This window comes from Vicugna pacos, chromosome 13 (genome assembly GCF_048564905.1).
Source record: "Vicugna pacos chromosome 13, VicPac4, whole genome shotgun sequence".
In the NCBI taxonomy this organism is placed as follows: domain Eukaryota; kingdom Metazoa; phylum Chordata; class Mammalia; order Artiodactyla; family Camelidae; genus Vicugna; species Vicugna pacos.
This window is the reverse complement of record NC_132999.1, coordinates 65,154,892-65,175,640: the sequence shown is the minus strand read 5'-3', so window position 1 is coordinate 65,175,640 and position 20,749 is coordinate 65,154,892. Positions and strand designations below refer to the sequence as shown.

The 20,749-nt window shown below is 50.0% G+C and overlaps 1 long non-coding RNA gene and 1 other non-coding gene across 7 annotated transcripts; both read left to right on the top strand.

Annotated features, from left to right (window-relative positions):
* Positions 1-466: 466 nt before the first annotated feature.
* LOC140700820 (uncharacterized) lies at positions 467-18,891 on the top strand. 6 transcript variants are annotated; one of them, XR_012079547.1, is made up of 8 exons: positions 467-737; positions 8,621-8,808; positions 9,279-9,336; positions 9,531-9,688; positions 11,047-11,151; positions 12,299-12,911; positions 13,208-13,472; positions 18,054-18,891. It is a non-coding gene; the product is annotated as an uncharacterized lncRNA (long non-coding RNA). The 6 variants fall into 6 exon arrangements; XR_012079546.1 differs by having other exon boundaries at positions 13,208-13,831; XR_012079549.1 differs by lacking the exon at positions 18,054-18,891 and having other exon boundaries at positions 467-563; positions 13,208-14,052.
* Positions 16,760-16,832, top strand: TRNAG-ACC (transfer RNA glycine (anticodon ACC)). Its single transcript has one exon. It is a non-coding gene; the product is annotated as a tRNA-Gly (tRNA).
* Positions 18,892-20,749: the final 1,858 nt, after the last annotated feature.

Here is a 20,749-nt window from a genome sequence, read left to right as displayed (position 1 = left end):
CAAGAACAGGATTCAACACTGGGTGAATGTAGCAGAATTCTGTCACAGAAGCCTTGAAGCTGCCACTCTTCCAGCTGCCACCCTGAGAAGGGCGGGGGAAGCCGGGGACCAGCTCCCCGCTTTGTCACCCAGCTGATCACTGAGGGAGTGTCCGGCCGTCCCTCTGCCTGGGGCCCACGGCCACAGCAGCGCCTGCCTGACTTCGAGGCTTCATTTACAAGTGCCACCTGCCGTGGCCAGGACTCGCTTCCCTCTTCTCATTCTCCCGCTTCAGATTTGCAGAACAAGAGGGGAAAAGACTAACAGGGAATCAGCAGCAGCAAAGGGACGGACAAGTGCGGGCGGGCAGCACCCCGACCTCAGCCTCGCCTGCAGGCGCAGCGCCCGCCGCGCGCCTCGGGCCCCCTCGCTCGCCGGCTGGGCCTCCAGGCCGCGAGCGGCACGCGGCGGGGCCGGGGCTGCGGGGACGCGCTCTGTCCGCCGCGCCTGCGTGTGGGTCGCGGAAACCGGCTGCGGCGCGGCCGCTGGTGTTGATCCGTTGTTTCCAGTCGAGCGGCTTGTCGGTGTGTTGAGGTGGTCGGCGTCGCCAGGGCGCCGGCTGCATCCAGCTACTCCCAGTTACTGGGACACAGCCCAAACTAACTGACCCGCACATGTTTCCTTTCGTGGGCAGCGGGGGAGCAAACGCCTGGAAATCTGCCGAGAGCTTTACTTTCCGGGGAAACGCCGCGCGGCGGGTGAGGCACCCCCGACCCCGGGAAGAGCCCAGGGGCCCGGGCGGAGCCTTTCGCCCCCCCCATTCCCCCCCCAGCTTCCCAGCGTCTCAGGGCTGGCGTGTGCGGCGCGGTGCCCCGTGGCCGCTGGGATCCTCCGACGGTTTCTCCCCGCGTCCCCGAGTGTGCGCCCCGCTCTGAGACCAGCGTAGCTTAGGGCTGTTTTTCAGGGCGCGCTGCGGAAGGCTCAGCGCCTCACTCCATCTGCTTGAAAGAGCCCAGGTGATTGGGTCCTGGAAGGTCAGAGCAGCCCAGGGCAGCTCCCGCCTCCCCGAGGCTGGGCCAGGCCCCCTGCTGCGATGGGCGGGCACCCTCCCCTCTGCCCTCGGGTCGGCCTCGTCCTCAGGCAGCCCCTGGGGCTGTGCTTTCCTCATCTGCCTGTAAGAATGACACCAAACAGATTCTCCCCACCCCTCCCGCAGAAGCCGGGGCCTTCCCAGGCATCTTCGGACACGCCCCTTGGACTTCACTGGTGGGATGGGTCCCGTGATGGTCTGTGAATTAATCGCAGACACCCTGGGGATGGATGGGGCCTAGACTGGCTGCACTGGTCCTGCCAGGGTGTTGGAGGCTCGGATGGATGCCCTCCAGCCACACGGCTGGGATCGGAGGGGCTTCCCCTCCGGGCCGTCGGAGCTTCCCCTCCGGGCCGTCGGAGCGCTAAGTGGTGGTGGGGGAATCCTGCCCACCGTGCGGTTCTCCGACTGCTCTGTGGGTGTCCAAGGCGACCGCCTCCCCGGGGCAGAAGGGAGGAGCTAATTCTTCTGCACCCTCCACCAGGACGCAGAGGAGCCTCCGGGCTCCCCCTCCGGGTGGGAAGAAGGAGTTTCCCCCTTCAGCAGCAGCGGGACGCCCCTTCCCCCGACCTCCAGCCCCCTCCCCGGGCTGGCTGGTGGCATCTCTGCTCTGCGTTCCACTCTGTACCCTGAACCCCTTAACCTGGGCTCTGGGTGAAGATGACCCCAGAACCAGGTTCAGACCTGGGCATCTCCACCTCCGTGAACACGACTAGCCTGTCCAGCAGGACAGACGGTCACCCCAGGACACGGGAACCACTGTCGCCTTGGCTTCTTTTCATCAGCTCCTCTCTTACAAATCAACCTAATATTAAAAACGATTGTAAAAAAATTACATAAATCCACTTTTGGAAAAAACTCCCATGATACAGGTGTGACCGCCTCACGCCTCCCAATCCTGAGCGCCCTTTCTCAGAGGCAAGGATGGCTGAGCGGAGTGTGGATCCTTCCAGGCCTTTCCAGGCATTTCTAGACGACCTCGTTCCTCTGTGGTTCCTCTTGGGGGTTCCAGGTTTGTGCTTTTAACGCCTGCTCTGCAAAGCTGGCAGCACTCAGCTCAAGCCTGTTTGGACCTGATGGATAAGACGGGTCAACCCGATCCCACCCCGAGATGCTCCTGGTGCTACAAGTGGACAACCTGTGATAAAGCATCTCTGTGTTTCCGGACTTTCGTTTTTGGCCGTTGGGCCCCGCCGAGTCAGACTGCAATGCTTTGGGGTGAGGAGGGGGCCTTGCTGGACAGCAGCTGTGGCCAGGAGCGTGATGGACGATGCCCGGGGAGGCCGGGAATCAAGCTGTTTTGGTGCCAAGGATGTACAGCAGCTGGGTGGGGACAGGGCCAGACTGACGGGGACACAAGGCCATGTAGACGGGAGGGGCCCGGATCTCAGAGCAGGTGCAAGCATGCAGAAGGAGGGGGCGGGTTCCTTCCTCGTCTTGTCACTGCATTTTCCACTGGAGGGTCCTCTTCCAAGTGTGATTTCCCAGCAGTTGTCATCCTACCCTCGCTCCCTCCTTCCTGCTTTCCTTCATGTATTATTTACAGCTCTGCTCCACCCCTGGGTGCTGGGGTACTGGGGGCTCGGTGAGTGAGGCGCCCCTCTCTCTGTCCCGGGTGCTGACTCGTAGGTCGCAGCCCCGGCCGTTCAGCAGCCCAGCATCACTGCCGAGAGCGTCGCTGCCTGCTCGGGGAGGGGCTGCACATTGGCCTCTCCCCGGCGAGGGTGGTGTTGGGAGGGCCTTCTGGGCACACCCCTGGGGACAAACTGATCCCTGGCTTGGTGCAGGGGCCCCCAGGGCAGGGTGGCCCCACATGCAAGTCTGGAGACTCTCCCAACGGGGCTGCCCTTTCACAGCGTGTTCACAGCCAGGGCTGCACTCACTTCACCAGGCTGTGTCCCCAGCACCCCATCCTCTCTGCTCCAAGGCGCAGTGAGAAGGCGAGCTCCACCAAGGTGGCAGGGGTTCTGTCCTGTCTTGTCTTCTTTGCTGCTGTAGCTCCAGCATCCGGGGGGGGGGGTCCCTCCCCCGGTGTCTGCCAGCAAACGTTTATTGAATGAGGGACTCTGGTGCAGCCCTCAGCCTCCACCCCAGGGACTCCTTCTTTTCCACTTGCATTATTCCACTTGCATGATAGCCTCTGGACTCTCCCACTCACCCATGAATGTCAAAAAACAAAAACAAAAACAAAAACAAAAACAAAAAACCCCCAAGCCAACAGGATCTGCTTACATCCAACACCTTATGGAAGCTGCATCTCAATCTTCCTGGAGATCCTTTCAGCCTCCGAAAAGGTGGGGCTTCCCAGTGTCTGAACTCTAGGAAGAGATGGAATCTTTCTTTGTTTGGGGGGACCGCTACTTTAGTCCTGCTGGTGTGAGGTCAGCTTGTGCCCTCCTTCTTGCGGGGAGGCTGAGCCAGTGCCGTCAAATACAAGGGGGGATCCTTCAGCCCTGGGTGTTCGGGGTTCTGCTGAGTCGTGGAGACTGGCGTCTCTCACTCTGCATCAGGATGTGAAGAAGAGCTTTTGTCCTTTTAACGTGGCCCAGCCCGAAAAGCATTGTTCTGTTTTATTATCGCCCCACCCGTTTGCTCATGGGACACAGGAGATGCACATGTTTTTCATTTGCTTCCGCGGGAGGAGAGCCCTTGAGGTCTCCTCGCTGGGTTGTGTTCAGCGCTGGGTCTGCAAGTCCCAGGGAAACACAGGCTGGGCCATTGGAAATGCGCGTCTAGATAAAATGTCCCCAGGAGGAAATGGATCTTTGATCACCCCCATGCCTGAGCTAAGGACGCGTGTGATGAGCAGGTGACAGTCAGGGATCCCCTGCAGAGCTGTGGCGCTGCAGGGACTGGAGCAGAGGGGCTGAAGCAGGTGAAATGCCCAAAGTTCTTGGGGGGAGGTATGTGGTGGAAAACAGGGCTCCCTGCCCCCAAGGATGGAGTGGCGGCCATTGCTACTTGGGCACTTACGGAGGTGTCTCCCGCGAGGCTGGAGGGGCTGGGGACGAGCCCTTGTCTCTCCCTCACCTCTAAGCAGCTTTGATGATTCCTCCTGCCTGCGCCTCGATGCAGGATGCTTCAGCAAGGTGCGCTGGCTGCTCATAGGCCTCCTCCGCTGTCCATTTCCTATGTCATCGATTTCTGCTCTTAGCTCAATTACGTCCTCTCTTCTACCTACTTTAGATTTACTCTGCTCTTCTCTAGCTTCTTAAGGTGAACTGAAGGTTGTTTATTTTAGATCTTTCTTCATCATGGTATCAGAACTTAAAATGATAAATTTCTGCCCTGAGCATTGGTTAGCTGGATAGCTTGAATTTTGGAATGTTACATTTTCCTTATTATTAAATTAAAAATATTAAAAAACTTCCCTTCAGTGTTCTTCTTTGACTCATGGATTATTTAGAAACATCTTGTTTAGTTTCTGAATATTTAAGTCTAGTCTAGATTTCTTGTTGAATTTATTTCTTATTCAATTCTTTCATGGTCAGAGAACCACAATTCTTTTGTGATCAGTCTCTCAATTATTTTAGTCTTTTTGTATTTATCAAGATTTCTTTTATAGTCCAGCTTTAGGTCTACTTTGGTAAACATTTTTTAAAAGAATGTATATTCTGCAGTTGTCGGAAATCATGATCTATAAACGGGAATTAAGTGACAATGGTTGATAGACTTGTTCTGATTACTTTTGTCTTTACTAATTTTGTTTTGTTCTAGTTTATCTATCAGTTGAGGAGGAAGGGGCATTATAATCTTCTACTGTTTTACATAATTTCCATTTCTTTCTTTAGTTTTGCTAATTTGTTGCCTTTGTAAATTTTGGAGCTTTGCTATTAGGTGCATATACATTTATGATTGCTATGTCTTCCTGATGGATTGATCCTTTTATCATGCAATGTCTTTCTCTCTCCTGACAATACTCTTTGTCTTGAAGCCTATTTGCTATGAGATAAATATAGCTGCTCCAGCCTTTTTACGCACATTCATTCCATATCTTTTTTCTACCCACTTATTTTCAACTTATCTTTGTCTCTCTTTATAAAGTGCATGTCTTTTAGACAATATCTAGTCGAGTCTTATGTTTTTAGCTCATTATGAAATTTTTTGCCTTGTAAATGTTGGGTGTAGTCCATTTGCATTTAATGTGATTATTGACCTGGTTGAATTTAGGTTTACCAATCTATTATATGCTTAATGTTTGTTCCTGTTTCTTTTTTTGTTCCTCCTTTTCTGTCTTCTTTACTCCAAGACTTCTTGAGTTTCATTTTAATCTATCTATTGGTTTTTTAATATTCTTTCTTGAATTAATTTTTTTTAGTGGTTGCCTTAGGGGTTAAAATATACATCGCTGAATTTTAGTGTTGCATGACTTCACATGTGATGTGGAAACCTTGCAACTTTGTGGATGCATTTAACACTCCCCATCATATTTATGCTATAGTAACTGTATGTACACATCTACATACGTTAGAATGTATGAACTGAGTTTATAACTTCGCAAGACAATGTTATGATTTTGGCCTAAAGAATCATATGCATTTTAACAAAATTTAGAGAAAGAAATAGACTTTTATATTTACCCAGATGTTTACCACTCATAATCCTCTTTATTCTTTTCCAAAGAGCCAAATTTCTCTCTGGCATCATTTTCCTTTCCTTCAGTTTGACTTCTTAAAATGTTTTTGTAACGAAAGTATGCTTACAGTGAATTCTTTTTGTTTTCTTTTATTTAAAATGTTTTTATTTCCCTTCCATTTTTGTAATTTATTTTCTCTGCATATAGAAATCTCTGTTGATAGTTTTTTTCCCCTTTTCAGGATTTTAAAGATCCCGTTCCACTGTCAAATGGTCAAATAGTTTCTGGTGAAGTCTTCAGTTATTCAAATTATTTTTTCTGTGTATGTGACATCATTTGTATGATTGCTTTTAAGATTCCTGCTTCATCTTTGTTTTTAAAAATGTTTTATTATTATGAGCCTAGGCACCTTTTCTTTCTGTATTATACTGTTTTGTGGTTTGCTGAACTTCTGAAATTTTACATTTATGTCTTTCAACAAATGTAAGAAGTTATTGGCCATTATTTCTTCAAATATTTTTTTCTATTTGTTCTTTCCTTGTCTCCTATCACGCATATTTGAAAACCAGTCCCCGAGGAGCGATCCATTTCTGTTCTAAAGTTTTTCTCTTTATTCTCTAAATAGGATAACATCTGTTGATCTGTTTTCAGGTTCATTAACTTTTTTGTTGATTATTTCCATTCTGCTATTAAACCCATTATTTAAACATATTATTTCAGATATTCTAATTTTTAGTTCCAAAGTTTCTATTTGATTTGTTTTAACATTTTAAAGTGATCTTCTGGGAGTTCTTATCTTTTCACTGTTAGCAGCACACCTTCCTGTACCTCCTGAAACATGTTGGCAACGTCTGCTTTGTATTCCTCATCTGTTCATTTCAACATCTGGGTCATGTTGGGTTGTTGATTATCTTTTTACTCGAGAATGAGTCCCACTTTCCTGGCTTCTTGGACGTTGAGCAGTTTTGGATAGCATCCTGGACGTTGTGAACACTGTGTGTGGAAACTGCGGTTTCTGCTGTGTTTCTCAGTAGGGTATTATTGCTTTGTTTTAGCAATAATTAATTCAGGTAAACTCAGACCACAAACTGTCTCTCACCTACAGGTGGTGGCAGCTCTGATACCGACTCACTTCTTTGTGGCTTTTCTTGTTGCCGTTTTCTTCTTTAACTGGGTCGGCTGCAGTCTGCAGCATGCATGGAGCATTCCAAGGTCACTCAGAAACTTGAGCAGAGTTTACACGCAGAAACTGGGGCTCCCTTTTCTTGCTCAATCCTTTATAAATTTCTTTTTTCACTCACCAGCATCTGTGGCCATCTGGTTCTCTCTTTTCCTGGGCAGAGAGATGGAGGGTTTTTTATAAGAGCTTCACCTGCACTATACCTTGATGGAATCAACACAAAGGTGGGGGACCCATCATGTGCTGGTTCCTTCTTCCAAGTTTTGGCCTCCTTCCCAAATCTTCCTCCCTTTGTTCACTTTCTAGAGACTTCAGGTAGGTTTTTTTTGTTGTTGTTTTGTTTTGGTTTGGGTTTTTTGCTAGAGCATATTGCTTTCTGTGGACGTGTTGGTCCATTGGGAATTTATCTACCACACAACCTCAATAAACATTTATTTCTCTTGTTTACTCAATTTTTTATTAGCCTTGTCTCGGAACTGCTTGGGGATGGGGAGAGATGCGTCCAATTCTGCCAGGTTTGGAATGGGATGAGGAAGGGCAAGGCTGGGAAGGATAATATGAGGAAGTGGAATCCCTGCTTCCAACGCAGCAAATTGTACTTTTTTATTATTTTATATATGGACGCCTCAAGTAAGATTTTATTGTAAAATTGTTATTGCATGAAATGTACTTAAAAGCCACTCATTTAAATATTCTCCAAGTTCTGAAGTGCTGAGAAACTCTTCTGGCTTCAAGGGGCTTTAGCAGTGCTGTGTTTAGAACCTCCATTCTGGAGCCACCTTAGCCTGTATTTGAATCCCAGCCTGCCCCTTACCAGCTGTGTGGCCTGGGGCTAGCTCCTTCCTGCCAGCATCCTCCACTTATTAATCTTTAAGTTGGAGATAACCATACTGCCTTACAGGGTGATGTGAGAATCCAGGCAGACAGTGAATATTTAGTCTTTGGCAGAGGCATGACACATGTTAGGTGGGTTCCATGGACTGAATGTATCTCCTCAGTCTCATATGTTGAAGGCTTAATCCCCAATGTAACGGTGTTCAGAGACGGGTCTTGTGGAGGAGGGCTCATAACGAGCTTAGTGCCTTAGTGAGGCACCAAATAGCTCTCTCTCTCTCTCCCAAATGAGCATATAGTGAGAGGGTGGCATTCTACAAGTTAGGGTGTGGGTCTTCACCAGAACCTGACCATGCCCTCACCCTGATCTCAGACGTACAGCTTCCAGAGCTGTGAAAAAATAAGCGTGTGCTGTTCAAGTCCTCCCATGTGTGATACTTTGTTATGGGAGCCTGAGCAGACCAAGGAAGTGTGTATGCTACTGGTCAGTCTTCATCACCATCACGCGTGTGGACGCTTCTGCGAAGCATCATAAAAGGGAAGGCATGGGAGAGCCTGGAGAGTTTCCAGAGAGAGCGAAGGAAAGACCCTGTCACCAGCTGCATGGAGACAGTTGTGTCTGTGCGACGTTGAGGACGCTTTCCCCAGGAGCTCAGAGGACAGCGCTCCTCACTCGTTATCGGACATGGCAGCTGCCACTTGGTCACTTTAGAATTGACCATCATGGGACCCATGAGTGACAGTTCCATTTCTCAGGATGGACTTGCCAAGGAGGTTGCCTCTCCAAAGAGTCCCCTCCCGTGATACAGCATATAGAAACTCTGGATTTAGAAAAAACACAGTGGGATTCTGGGGTGTGAGGGGCAATATTCCTCGTCTATTCCTTATATCCCATCCCTATAGCTGGTTTTCTTTTAGTGCCTTTAATACAGATTAATGTTAAGGGTTTGATCTTTTTAAGGAGCACGTCTAAACTGAAGAGTGCTTCCCCATTATTAGAGACTGGGCGTGTCTGAAAGGGGCAAGGGCGCTACGCTGCCGCTGCGTCTGCCTTCCTGGAAGCCTGCGAGTGGAAACGGAGCAGGAGGCGGCATCGGGAGGGCTGGAGGAAAGAGACAGCGGGCTGACCGGGTCCAGCCACTTCGCAAGGTCATTACCAAGTGCGATTTTCCATGTGCCACTTTGTTGCTGCTGGCACAAATGAGACCCGGAGATTATTGGAAATCTATGCGAACGTCTTGTCTGGTGTCAGGCTCCTGGCTAAGCCCTTTCCTTTCCCCTCCCCCCGAGCAAAGAAAGCTAACCCGACAGAGAGCAGGAAAAATGTTTTGCTTTGGTTCAAACCTTTAAATCTTTTGTGGCTGGGAGGCTTGTCCTCATTTACAAAGCAGGATTTAAACTTTGTGTGGGCAGCATGTAGAGGGTGGAGTTGGGGAAGAGGGAAGTTAGCCTTTAGGCTCAGCGCCAAGAGACCCCGGTGTGGTCCACACTCTCACTTACCCTGACAAATTTCCATCACCACCTAGCACTTCCCAAAACGAACAAAGAGTCCTTTCCCAGACTCAAAAGGGGAAGTTTGCTGAATTCCAAATCTGAGCTAACTTTCCTTTTACCCACAGGGTTCCAGAACCTGCAGCCTCAAGCAGAGAGGGCATGAAATCTGATCAGGGCTTTCCGGTATCAGCAAATGTCTGATAAGTACTTTTTGCTTATTTGTTTGTCTTAACCAGAATCAGCCCGTGTTTCTTGAAAAGACCAATTGATAGGAGGTGCTCTTTGCAAAGTTAGTGCTCCCCACTGCGCTCCCAGGGATCCAGGCTGCACGACGGGGAGGGTGTGCGTGCCTCTTACTGCATTGTTTACAACTGCAGGAACGGGGCTGGTGTCTGTGCCTGGTGGAGAGTCGTGGGAAGGGAGGCCCAGGACCCAGACAGAGGCAAGATCTCACTCCATTCTACTCAGCTGAGAAGTCCCAGCTCTTGGGGCAAAGTAGGAACCTAAAGCAAGGGAAAAAGAAAGGAAGCTGATGGTGAGAAGTCAGAGTATTCTGTCTGGGAAATCTCCCAGAGGAGTGGGGCTCTGAGGAAGGGGCGCAGAGCTTCTGAGAGCCCCCGGGGCCAGAACTCTGCAAGCCCTCAATAGGTGAATGATAAAGGAATGAGTGACTTAATAAATGAATGAGCCAGGGGACTCTGCCAGCCACACTTACCTTTTCATCCCCCACAGGTCCTGGCTCAGGGCTGAGCACGTAGATGTGCTTGGTGTGTGTTGGGTTAATTGTAGGGCTGCTTCAGGTCCTGCAGGAATTCAGAGGCCTTGCCCTCCTGGGGGCTATGCACAAGCCTCAGGCTGCAGCTTTGGTTTCTCTGGTGGAAGCAGAGAGGCTCCAGCTCCCGCCAGCTGCTCCTGGAGCCACAGAACTGAGGGAAGAACCATTTCTGAGCTGTTTGCTCTCCAGTCATTCTGAGCCTCTTCTTTGCCAGCCCCACTGGGAATACTTCCCTATGCCCTGCCTGTTCCCCCGACCCTTACGAATGACCCCAAACTCATGTACAGATTCATAATGAGTAGTTCATGGTGGTTGTGGAAATACAGATGTTACTGTCCAAAGTAGGAGTTTTTAGGGAGATTTGGGGTGTGATTAGGGGTGATGTTTTTGCCACTGTGGCCATAGGTGGGGGAAGATTTCAGGGCAGGTCTGGCAGTCTTGAAATCATTTGCAGCACAGAGAGTCCTGTGTTACCCTCCACTTGGCCCAAATCCCTGTCCTACATGGGTGAACCCTGACAAGCACCCTGGGCCTCTCTGTCTGTGTCTGAAGTTGGGTTTCACTGCTGAACTTGGGGAGAAACTCCACCTGAACTAATTTTCCTCCAGGCAACTTCATGGGAACAAGGTTTTATGTGGCAGATAATGAGAAAAGCAGCTGCAAAATCCTTCAGGAATGAAAAATAATTTCCACAGAGATCCTGAAAATCTCCCAGAATGAGAAAGTCACCTCAATTCCTTCAATTACTATGAGGAACATGCATCTGCAACACGCATTTTAATAGGCATTAAAGACATTTTAATGAGAAGACAATTTAAAAGTTGATAAACATGTGTCTTTTGTTGATACCCGGCAGAAATTTTGTTGTGGGGGTAGGGTTTGGAAGGATCGTTAGCACCAGGTTGCTTTATTAGGTGCTGTGTTGTTCTGAATATTTTAGCTGCTGAAGTTCAGACCTGGGTGCCCGCAGACTTGGGTGGGATTATAAAGAGGCTCTGAGGCTGAGAAAAGATGGAGGTGGTCTGTTTCAGAAACTGGGCTGATGTCAGACTCTGTGCATGGGTGCCCAGCCAGACTCATGGAACTCACAACACGTTATTGCTGCTCAAAACCAACAGGGCTGGAGAAGGAGGCCAAGAAGTCTGAGGATGTCACAAAGCACAGGCCTGGCCAGGCTGAGGTGACCCTCATGCAGGAGCCTGAAGGCTTCGGAGGCGCTTTTGGTGGGATTTCATCTGTTGGTGCAGCCAGTGAGCCCCCTCTGGCACTGGGAGAGGTCTAACCGCCACCTCCCACCCCTCAACATGGCTGGTCCCTGGGCCCGGGGCAGCTGGCCGGGGCACATGGCAGCTGTTCCTCTGTAGCTTCATTTACCCAATCTTCCTATGTCTGTTAGTAATAATGGCTCTTGGTCACGCAACCTTACTCCATCTGGATACTGTGCTCAGCACCTTACAGGGATTTCTAGATCAGTTTATTGCCTCACAGTCAATTGCACAAACGTGGTGGCTTAAATTGTGACCTGTTTATTATCTGGGAGTGTCTGTGGATCAGGAGCCCAGGCGTGGCTTAGGGGTGATCCTCTCACGGTCTCACGAGGCTGCAGTCAAGGGGTCAGTGAGGATGTGTTCTCATCAGAGGCTTGGCTGGGGAAGGGTCTGCTCTAAAGTTTCTCCAGGTGGTTGGTGGGAGCCACCTCCTTGCCTTTGTAGGACTCACAGCGGCTGCTCTCCTCACGGCCAGCAGACGAGTCTGCTGCCTGGAGCCTCCGACTTTAGGAGGGGCTCCTGTCTCTCTTCTAAGGGGCTCCCCTGCTTGACCTGGCCCATCCACAATTGTCTCCCTTTTGACAAACTCAAAAGTCAAATGATCAGAGACCTTACTTACATCTGCAAAGTTCCTACACCTTCATGGTAGTCTATTAGAAGCAGGTCACAAGTCCCACCCACGTTTAAGGGGGAGGGTTCACACAAAAGCATAATTTCTGGGGGGGCAGCAGCCAGGGAGGTCCCTCTAAGGTGTGTCCATCACAGTCAGAAACTCCTACCAGAGCCCTGTGAGCTGGGTACTGCCACCTCCGTTCTAGCAACGAGGAAACCTGCTAAGGTTTCCAGAGATGAAGTGACTTGTTCAAGGCCACCTGTCTAGGCTTGGTTGACTTCAAACCCAGAACGTCTGATTCCAGAGCTATGTGCAGCTACTTGGTTAGAGAAGGCAGGAAAGTCCTACCAGAAAGGTTGCGGTGGCTCTGACATCTGTAACGTGTGTCATAAAAATAATAGGTTGAACTTGCTCATTGACATAAGCAAGCACTGAATAAATGTTGGCTCCCACCAGTTACTGTCATGTTTCTATTTTTTTTCACTGCAGGACTGAAGTTCAACAGAAACTCTTCAGCTGAGAGAAATACACAGGGAAGTCGGCGTGAGAGAGCGCTACTAGAGACGTCAAGGTTAACAAATGCTGACAAAGAGGCTAAAGGTGTTACAACTCAAGCTGCATTTCACTGTCGATCACGCCAAGACAATCGGGGCAGCATGCACATTCTGCACACATGACCTCACACTGCCTTCCAAATATTCCTCTGACCTTTATTGTTCTTCCACATTAAAAGATGGGGAAGGGTGGGCTGAGGGGCTGAGTGACTTCTGCAAGGTCATACAGCTAGGAAGAGGCAGAGGTCAGATTTGAACCCGCGTCCAGAGTTAAGCCCACTGTTGAGTTTTCATAACAAGCTGCATCCTGTAACTCGCCTTTGTTCACAGAGTGCTTGAATTTCTTGTGGGCTGGGCCCGTCTTTGTATCTTGTGTCCTGCACGGAGGTCGGGGCCTGGCACTGGCATTCACGTGGACCTGAGTCAATTAGAGACCAGTGTGCAACCCCCGAGGGTTCTGCTGCCCAGAGGGGGCAGGGGTGGAGACAAGCCATCTGGAAGGGGAGCTGGACAGCAGCCGTGTGAGCTGACGTGGGCCTGTGGATCAGGTAGACAACCAGTCCGGGTTTATCTCCTGGGTCTGGGCTGGGCATGGGATGGGAGCCGGAAGGCAGGTGGGCACAGGGATCTGGGGTGATGGGGAGGTGTCTCCCCTCTTCTTGGCCTTGGCCATCTCTTTAGAGTTTGATAAGCTGTTTATGGCCTCCATCATTCCCAGCTTCTAAAGTCTCCTGGGTGAAGACTCAGTATTTCCCTTCCGCTCACCTGCAGGAAACTGGGGGCCATAAATAGCTTATCAAATCAGGCTGCTACCTCCCTGTGCTTAGATCCCTATCCCCTCCAGATATCCTCTAAGGGGCCAGCGAGGGCCTTAGAAGGAAGGGTGCTGAAAGTGCAGTGAGTCAACTTCAGAAGAAAAATGGGAGCTCACTGCAGATGCGTTTTTCATGTGAAGGAATATTCAAGAAAGATTGCCTCCTAGCATCCACAGAAACATGCATCAGGTCTACCAGAAAGCTCTGTGAATCACAAGCCCAGGCAACACCTTATGAGCAATCTACTGCTTTCAACACCTTTCTCCGTGGAGCTGCCGGACACGTGAGCTATTGGTAATTACACTTCCTGGAGCTAAATTCACCAGCTGCACGTATCCCACAGGGAGCACAGCTTCCTTTGTCTCTCTTTCATTTTCTTTCTCTCCCTCCTGTTCAAGTTCTGTGTGCTTGAGAGAGAAAGATGTAGGTGTAATGGAGAATTAACAGCACTTTGGGAGGTGACTGGGTATCCAGCCTTACAAATGGCCCCCAGGCTATTGAGCTTTCTTCATTCTTGCTCGTGGATGCTTCTCTCAAGACCACGCTTTGCACAGATGTTATTAACCTCAATCAGCAGCTTCCTAAGAAGGTGGCAGATCCTTTGGTGCCAAGGACTTCCGTCTCATCCTTCTGAGATACTGCTACCACTCCAGGTTAATATCGGATGCACAAAGGACTCCATAAATATTTGTTGGTTGATTCAAAGTGACTCAGATGAAATAGGATTTCAGAAAAAGGAGTGGTTGGTTTTAGGTGAGATAGTCTAATATTTCAGCTCCTTAATACAGTGCAGTGATCTGCAAGGTGTCCTAGTATCCTGGGGAGGAAATTTCTGTTACTATAATAGAAACGCGCTGCTCCTTGGCCCACCCAGTGTCCTTTCCCTCTGGGTTTGTCCAGTGTTACATGCGCCTGGCTGGAACCACAGCCATGCAACTGAGTTCCAGCCAATGAGATCCAAACGGAAGTTACTCTCCCTGAGTAATCCTTCCCAAACACAAACACAAAGACTCACTGGGAGGAGGCTCGTTGCCCCTTCACCCCTTCGACCTTCCCTTTTATTCCTGCCTGGAAACTGGGAGTGATGGCTGGAAACACAGCAGCCATCCTGGGACGATGAGCCTAAAAACCACAGTCATGTTGGTGGAGTGGAAGAGGGAAGAACCCGGGTCTTGGATATCACTGCTGATGGCCCCCCAAAGGTCAGGACTGCCCACCCTTTATTGCATAAGTTAAGTTAAACCCCCTCACAGTTTCAGCCGCTGGAGGAAGGTTTCCTGTTGTCTGCAGATTTGCAGTCCCCAGGCGCTGCCCCAGTGACTTCTTGTTAATCCCACTGGTTGGGGATTATTAATCATGTTTTGCCAACAAGAAAGTCACAGTTCAAGGAGGTCGATACCAAGCCTAAAATCACAGAACCAGTGAGTGGTGACCCTGGACCTTAATGTCTTATTCCAAAGCCTCTCTACTTTCTCTCTCAGTACAAAGAAGGGGAAAGGATCCGATCTGCGCAAGAGGTTCCTTCCTGCCTGGAGAATCTCACTGATTCATCAGGTCATTCAAACAACAAATATTACTTGAGCTCAGCCTGTGGCAACTTTCTCCTGAGCATCAGCCCTTCCCCCCGAGGACCTTCCAGCTCTTCTCCGGGGGAATTTTGTACTCCACTTTTTACTGAGGGAGAAGCCTCCATCACATCATTCTGTCCCCTGCCCTCGGTCCCAGGCTTTCTGTGTTCTGGGTGGAGCCGAAGCGTCCCAGGCAAACAAACAGTAGAGGGAAACCAGGGGCCAGGGAAAATTGTGTTCATTTGCTACTTACTCCATCATGGACACCGATTGTTAACTTGGTGTTTTTAATTAAAAACAAAACAAAACAAAACAAAACAAGGACTGCTGGGGACCAGCATCTGAATGCTGATGTCGTTGCCAAGAAGACAGCAATATAAATCCAGCAGGTGAAGAGTGGCTGCTGCTTCCATGTCTGGCTCGAGGGACAACGTGAGTGCACCTGGGATGACGTCTCCATCTCCCTCTGTGCAGTTTCCTGCTGGTCTTGGCGAGAATGCAACAGTTTGTCATAGGAAACCCATACTCCCATGGCGCGGCTGTTGCAGAATTAAGGGACTTAGGATAAAAATTAGCAAAAGCAAACATTCAGTAAGTGCTTACTCGTCCCTGGCTCTGTGCTAAGCCCTCTAACAACACTCTCACTTTTTCCCACAGCCAACACATGGGGTCATGTTCTTGTCACCATTTCATCCTTGTAAAGTGCTCCAAATACAAAATTAGCAAGACCAGACCCTCCCTTCCAGGGAGCCTAGACTAGGGGGAGGAAGCGATGGATTCATTGAGAAAACAGGGCAGATATTATATAAGAAAAGATTTCCAAGCCTTCTGGAATTGGCCTCATCAATTTCACCAGTGTTGGTAACAACCCATCTCCCCAAAGCTGAGAACTCAATGACTTCTTGAGACCAAAATACTTAAGATTTACCGACTACTTCCTATGAGCCCGACTTTATTCAATTTACCTCATTTAATCCTCACAACGACCCTAGGAATATTCTCTTTGTTTAGGCTGTTTCCAGAAGCAGATCCTTAGACGGTGATTCAAATGCAAGTTGTTTATTTAGGAGGTGTACGGAACTGATGCAGGGAAAGGAAGTGTTTACCAAAGGGAAGTGATCAAATCAGCCCCCATTATGGTGTCTGGAACTTAATCCTACAGGGAACCCTGGGACATGGTACAAAACACATTTCTCTGATTTATCACGTGACTTACTATGATGATGGTGACGACGATGATGGTGATGATGATGGTGGTGGTGATGATGAAGGTGATGTGGTGATGATGAAAGTGATGATTGTGATGATGATGGTTTTGATGATGATGATGGTGAGGATGAAGGTGATGATGGTGATGATGACTGTGGTGATGATGATTTTGATGATGATGATGATGATGGTGAGGATGATGGTGATGCTGATGCTGACAGTGATGATGGTAATGATGGTGAGGATGATGGTGATGATGATAATGAAGCTGATGGTGATAATGTTGATGATGGTGGTGATGACAAAGGTGATGATTTCTTTTTTGAGTATTGAAGTATATTTTGTATTTTGATGAGGCTTCTGTCTCCAAAGCATCCATTTTTGGATATTGAAAGCCCTGTAGTAGAAGATGCAATCCAAATTTTAAAATTACATGCTAATTACATGGTAAATAGATAAGTTCATCCTAAGTATGCTCTGAAATCAGGAGAAATTCAGTCAGATCTTTTATGCCTTCCACAGCGTGCCTGTAGGTCATTAATCTCAGTGAAAGCAGAAGTCAGTACTGCACTGAAGCATCTAGCACAAGGCTGACACATTGTAGCCCCCAGTAAACCTTTGCTGAGTGAAGGATGGATGTAGACCAGTGGAGTCAGTGAGGATCTTGTGGAAGCCCAAAGGGCTTTTTGTGTTAGAAAGTGTTAAGTTTCAGGATAGGTTTTTGTTTTGTTTGTGAATGTTTATGTTAGGTCGGAGTACAGCATACATTCAGTGAATTGTGTAAATCCTAAGTGCACATCTTGGGGCGGGTGTAGCTCAGCGGTTGAGCACATGCCTACCGTGCCTGAAGTCCTGGGTTCAATCCCCAGTACCGCCACTGAAATAAATAAGTAAATAAAGCTAATTACCCCCCCTAAAAAAAAAGGAAGAACAAAACATACATCTTGAATTCTTGCAAACTGAGTACACCCCTGTAACTATCACCAAGATCAAGACATGAGTGCACTGCCCGAACCCCAGGAGCTTTCTCACACTTGTTCTCCATCATTACCCCCCAGAGTAACCCCATTCTTGACATCTCACACCATGAGGTAGTTTTGCCCGTTTTAAATCATCATGCAATATTACTCTTCTGTCTGGCTCCTTTTGTCAAAACTATGTACATGAGATTCACTCATGTTTTCACATCAAGCGGAAGTTCGTTTTCTTCATCCCTGTATAGATTCCATTATATGAACATACGATGGTTTACTTCTCCATTCTCTTGTTGGACATTTGAGTTATTTCCAACTTTTCCTTATTATGATAAAGGTGCTATGAACATTCTGGTACATTTCTTTTGGTGGACACAGGTACGTACATTTCATAGGTGTTTCTCAAGGCGTGGAATCCCTGGGTCCCAGGGCAAGAGTGTGTTTATCTGTAATAGGTTCTGACAAATACTCTTCCAGAGTATTTGCAAAGATGCACTTGACCAGTCATGAGTGTCCCGGCTCTGCGGTCAGTCATATGTAGGTAGAAATCTCATTCTTGCTGCTTCTGAGCTGTGAGATATTGGACCTTTGAGAGTTTCAATAACTTTCCCTTTGGTGACTGCAAAACAAGCGTCATAATTTGTTTACTTTGTGTGTGCAGAATGCATGTGTTTACATCGATAGAAAAAGAACAGAGTACAGTCCTGGCTTTTAGTACATACTACAATGATAGGATAATTATTCTTATTAGCATTTATCTAGAATATTTAGTGACCACACTACCCTTTTATGAAAAAAATGAAAACATGGTATAGTTATTTCATTCTGAGGTTTTACAAGCATCGGGTTGATGGTGGCGAGCGGGGGCAGGCGTCAGGGGTCTGTGAACCCCGGCGGGAGACTGCCCGCTCAGGGCCCCTGCAGATTGTCTCGCACGGCGTGGCTCTGTAGAACATGGATTTTCCACAAAAGCCCATCAAGGGGAGAGTAATTATGCTCCATGACGGGAAGCATCCGTCAGCTAAAATTAGCGTTCCAGCCAAGCATGTCACTAGGATTAGCTAAATAGGCAATCGTGAAAAATGCCTAAGAGGCTGACGATTTTCTTCTTCTCTTTCACACAGTTGCTGGGGCCACAAAGACGTGACCGATGCCTCAGCCCACTTCCTGCAAGTCCTCCCTGTGTCACCCCCTCGCTGGGACGCGCCGGGCCTGCTGCACCTCGGGCTCTCCGCCTGCGCCGCCTGCCTCCCCTGCCTGGTGACTCTGCCTTCAGCTCAGCCCAGGGCTCAGACCCCTCACAGGCAGCCTGCCAGGCCCTCAGGCCCAGGGGCTGGGGGGCGCTGAGGCCCACCCCGTGCAGCGGGAGCTCCCGGAGATGAAGATCGCCAGTCAGGGAGTGGCACATGTGAGTTGCTTTAAGAAGATTCTGGGTGGAGAGTGGATTGGAAGGTGCACGTATAGAATTGGGGGTCCAATCAAGAGGGTCTGGTGGTGGCCTGGGCAGGAGGTGAAGATACCTGCATGAAGGGGAGGCATGGGGACAGGACAGAAAGGCAGGTGTGCGATCATCTGGGGTGGATGGGGTGGGATTGGTGGGTCAGAAGAGGGAGGCATCAAAGGTCACAGCCGAATTCCAGAGGATGGAGCTACCACTGCCTGAGGTTGGAGCCGCAAGGTGGGGACCACAGTGGGGCGGGAGGGAAGAGCTTGGTGGCAGGTAAATGGGCCAGGAGCACATGCCCCGTCTTGTGCTGTCAAAGACTCAGACTTCGCATGGAGGCATCAAGTTCTTGGTCAGAAATGTGAGTAGGGGTCACACAGGTGAGATCTGGAGATGTGAAGCAGCGTCCAGAGGCTGTGCTCACGACGAGGGGCCATGGGCTGGGACGGCGGCCTGTGAGATGGTGGGCTGGCTCCCATCCCGCTCCGGCGGGTGGCACATCAAGGGGCTGGCCCGGGGGGCGCACAGGGCAGGCTGGGTAAAGCACAGGTCTGAGGACTTGGCAGGGGTGATGAGGGGAGATGGGGGGACGGGCCTGCTGGGGGAATTCCCAGCTCAAAGCAGCCTCCGGACCACCTAGGCTCCCGTACCCCTAAAGGACAGGGTGGGGGAGGGAGCTGCCTGCAACTTCTCCGAATTACACAGGATTTTCACTCAGGACCTGTCTCTACATGGAAATGATTGTGTTACTGAACAAAAAGTTCTCCCGGAACAGAAGTAACGGATTTGCCCTGCTGAGAATTTCACAGGGGGCACGAGCTAGAGGCGACGTACTCGGTGGTTGTCAGGATTAAAAATAAAACCTGTAATTAGGTGTTGAAGTCTATTCCAAATTGCCAAACCCGACTCATTATTCCCACAGATTTCTAGCGTCTAGTTCAGACAGGCTGGGCCAGCGCGGACGGCCCATCGGGCGTTAAATGAATCTCTGGGGGGTTTGTTTCCACAGTGAAATCTCAGAGAAGTGGGAAATACACCCATTGATTTTTCAGCTCGTGTGCTTTCCAGGTGGTTGTCTTTTCAGAAGAGCAATGATGGGGCGTGCTTGGATGACAGCGCTGCTCTGCCGCACTCCTCCCGTTGTGGGGAGCCGTCTCTAAAAAGCAGACCCCCTCCTCTCGCTTTGGGGCCCTGGAGGGTCAAGGTTGAGGTGGGGCTGTCTGCAGGAGGATGACGAGAGGCGGGCACGCCCCGGACCACAGCACTTTCCAGATCACCCCGGGTGCGTGGTCAAGTTTCCTCACCTGGTGGAGACGGTCTGCCCCCCAGCTGGGGACTCGGCGAGGGCAGAACGCCGGTGGCCAGCCCCTGGCCCAGGACCTGACCCCACACCGTGTCTCCCCAGGAGCTGGGGCCCCAGACCCACGGCTGGAGCCATTTCTCCTCCATTCATGCTTCCGCCGCCCAGGGGCCCCGGCGGGACGTGGCAGAGGAAAGGTCAACGCACGAGTCACCAAGAGTATTTTATTCTCCATCTTTTCTGATGAATGTTTTTGTCTGAGTCTTCATTTTTGAATTAGTGTCTTTGGGAAATTAAAAAAAAATTGAGTGTGACACCAACAAACAGCCGTGAACAAGTCATTACAGTCTAGCCGTTGTTTCAGCTGCCGCTGGAGCTCTTGTCTCGGAGTCAGCTGGCGGAGGAGGCGCTGGTGGCTGGAGCACGGAGGGGAGAAGGTGGCAGAGCTCAGCGGGACCCTGCCCCAGCCCCCGCAGCGCACCCGGTCCTGTCCCTGCCTCCTCCTGCCTCCCAGAAAGGAGCCTTTCCCACGGTTCACGTCCTCCTCCCCGACTTTCCTGGAAGGTGTCTGCCCCGGGTGGGTGAGGACGAAGGGGTGGGTGTGTTGTACCAGAACCTGGGGCTTGTCCTGATCCAGTGGAGCAGGACACACAGGCGTGGAAGTAACTGCCAGGAGGGGGGAGTTGACACTCACACGTCTCCAGCAGCAGGAGGCGTGCCGCAGAGGGCCACCTGGAGAGGCACCAGGGCCAGGCAGGGGCAGGGGCAGGCTGGGGAATGGGGGCAAGAGCCTTTCTGGGGTTCCTGCAGGAGGCAGTGGGCGAGGCGGGGCCAGCAGGCGCAGGGCTGGCTGGTTTGAACAATTTCAGTGGGCTCTGGGGCACCAGGGCTGCCTCTAGTTCCTGTACCTAAGCCTGGGTGGCTGGGGCGGGGAGAGTGGTCCTGAGTTTGAGCTGCTGGAGGAGTGAGGGGTCTGGATCAGTTAGCCTGCCTGCGAGAGGTGCACGAGTTCATTCACCATCTCCAGGGACTGGGAGGGGTGGGCTCTCCAGGGTCAGCAAGGCTCTGGATGTCAG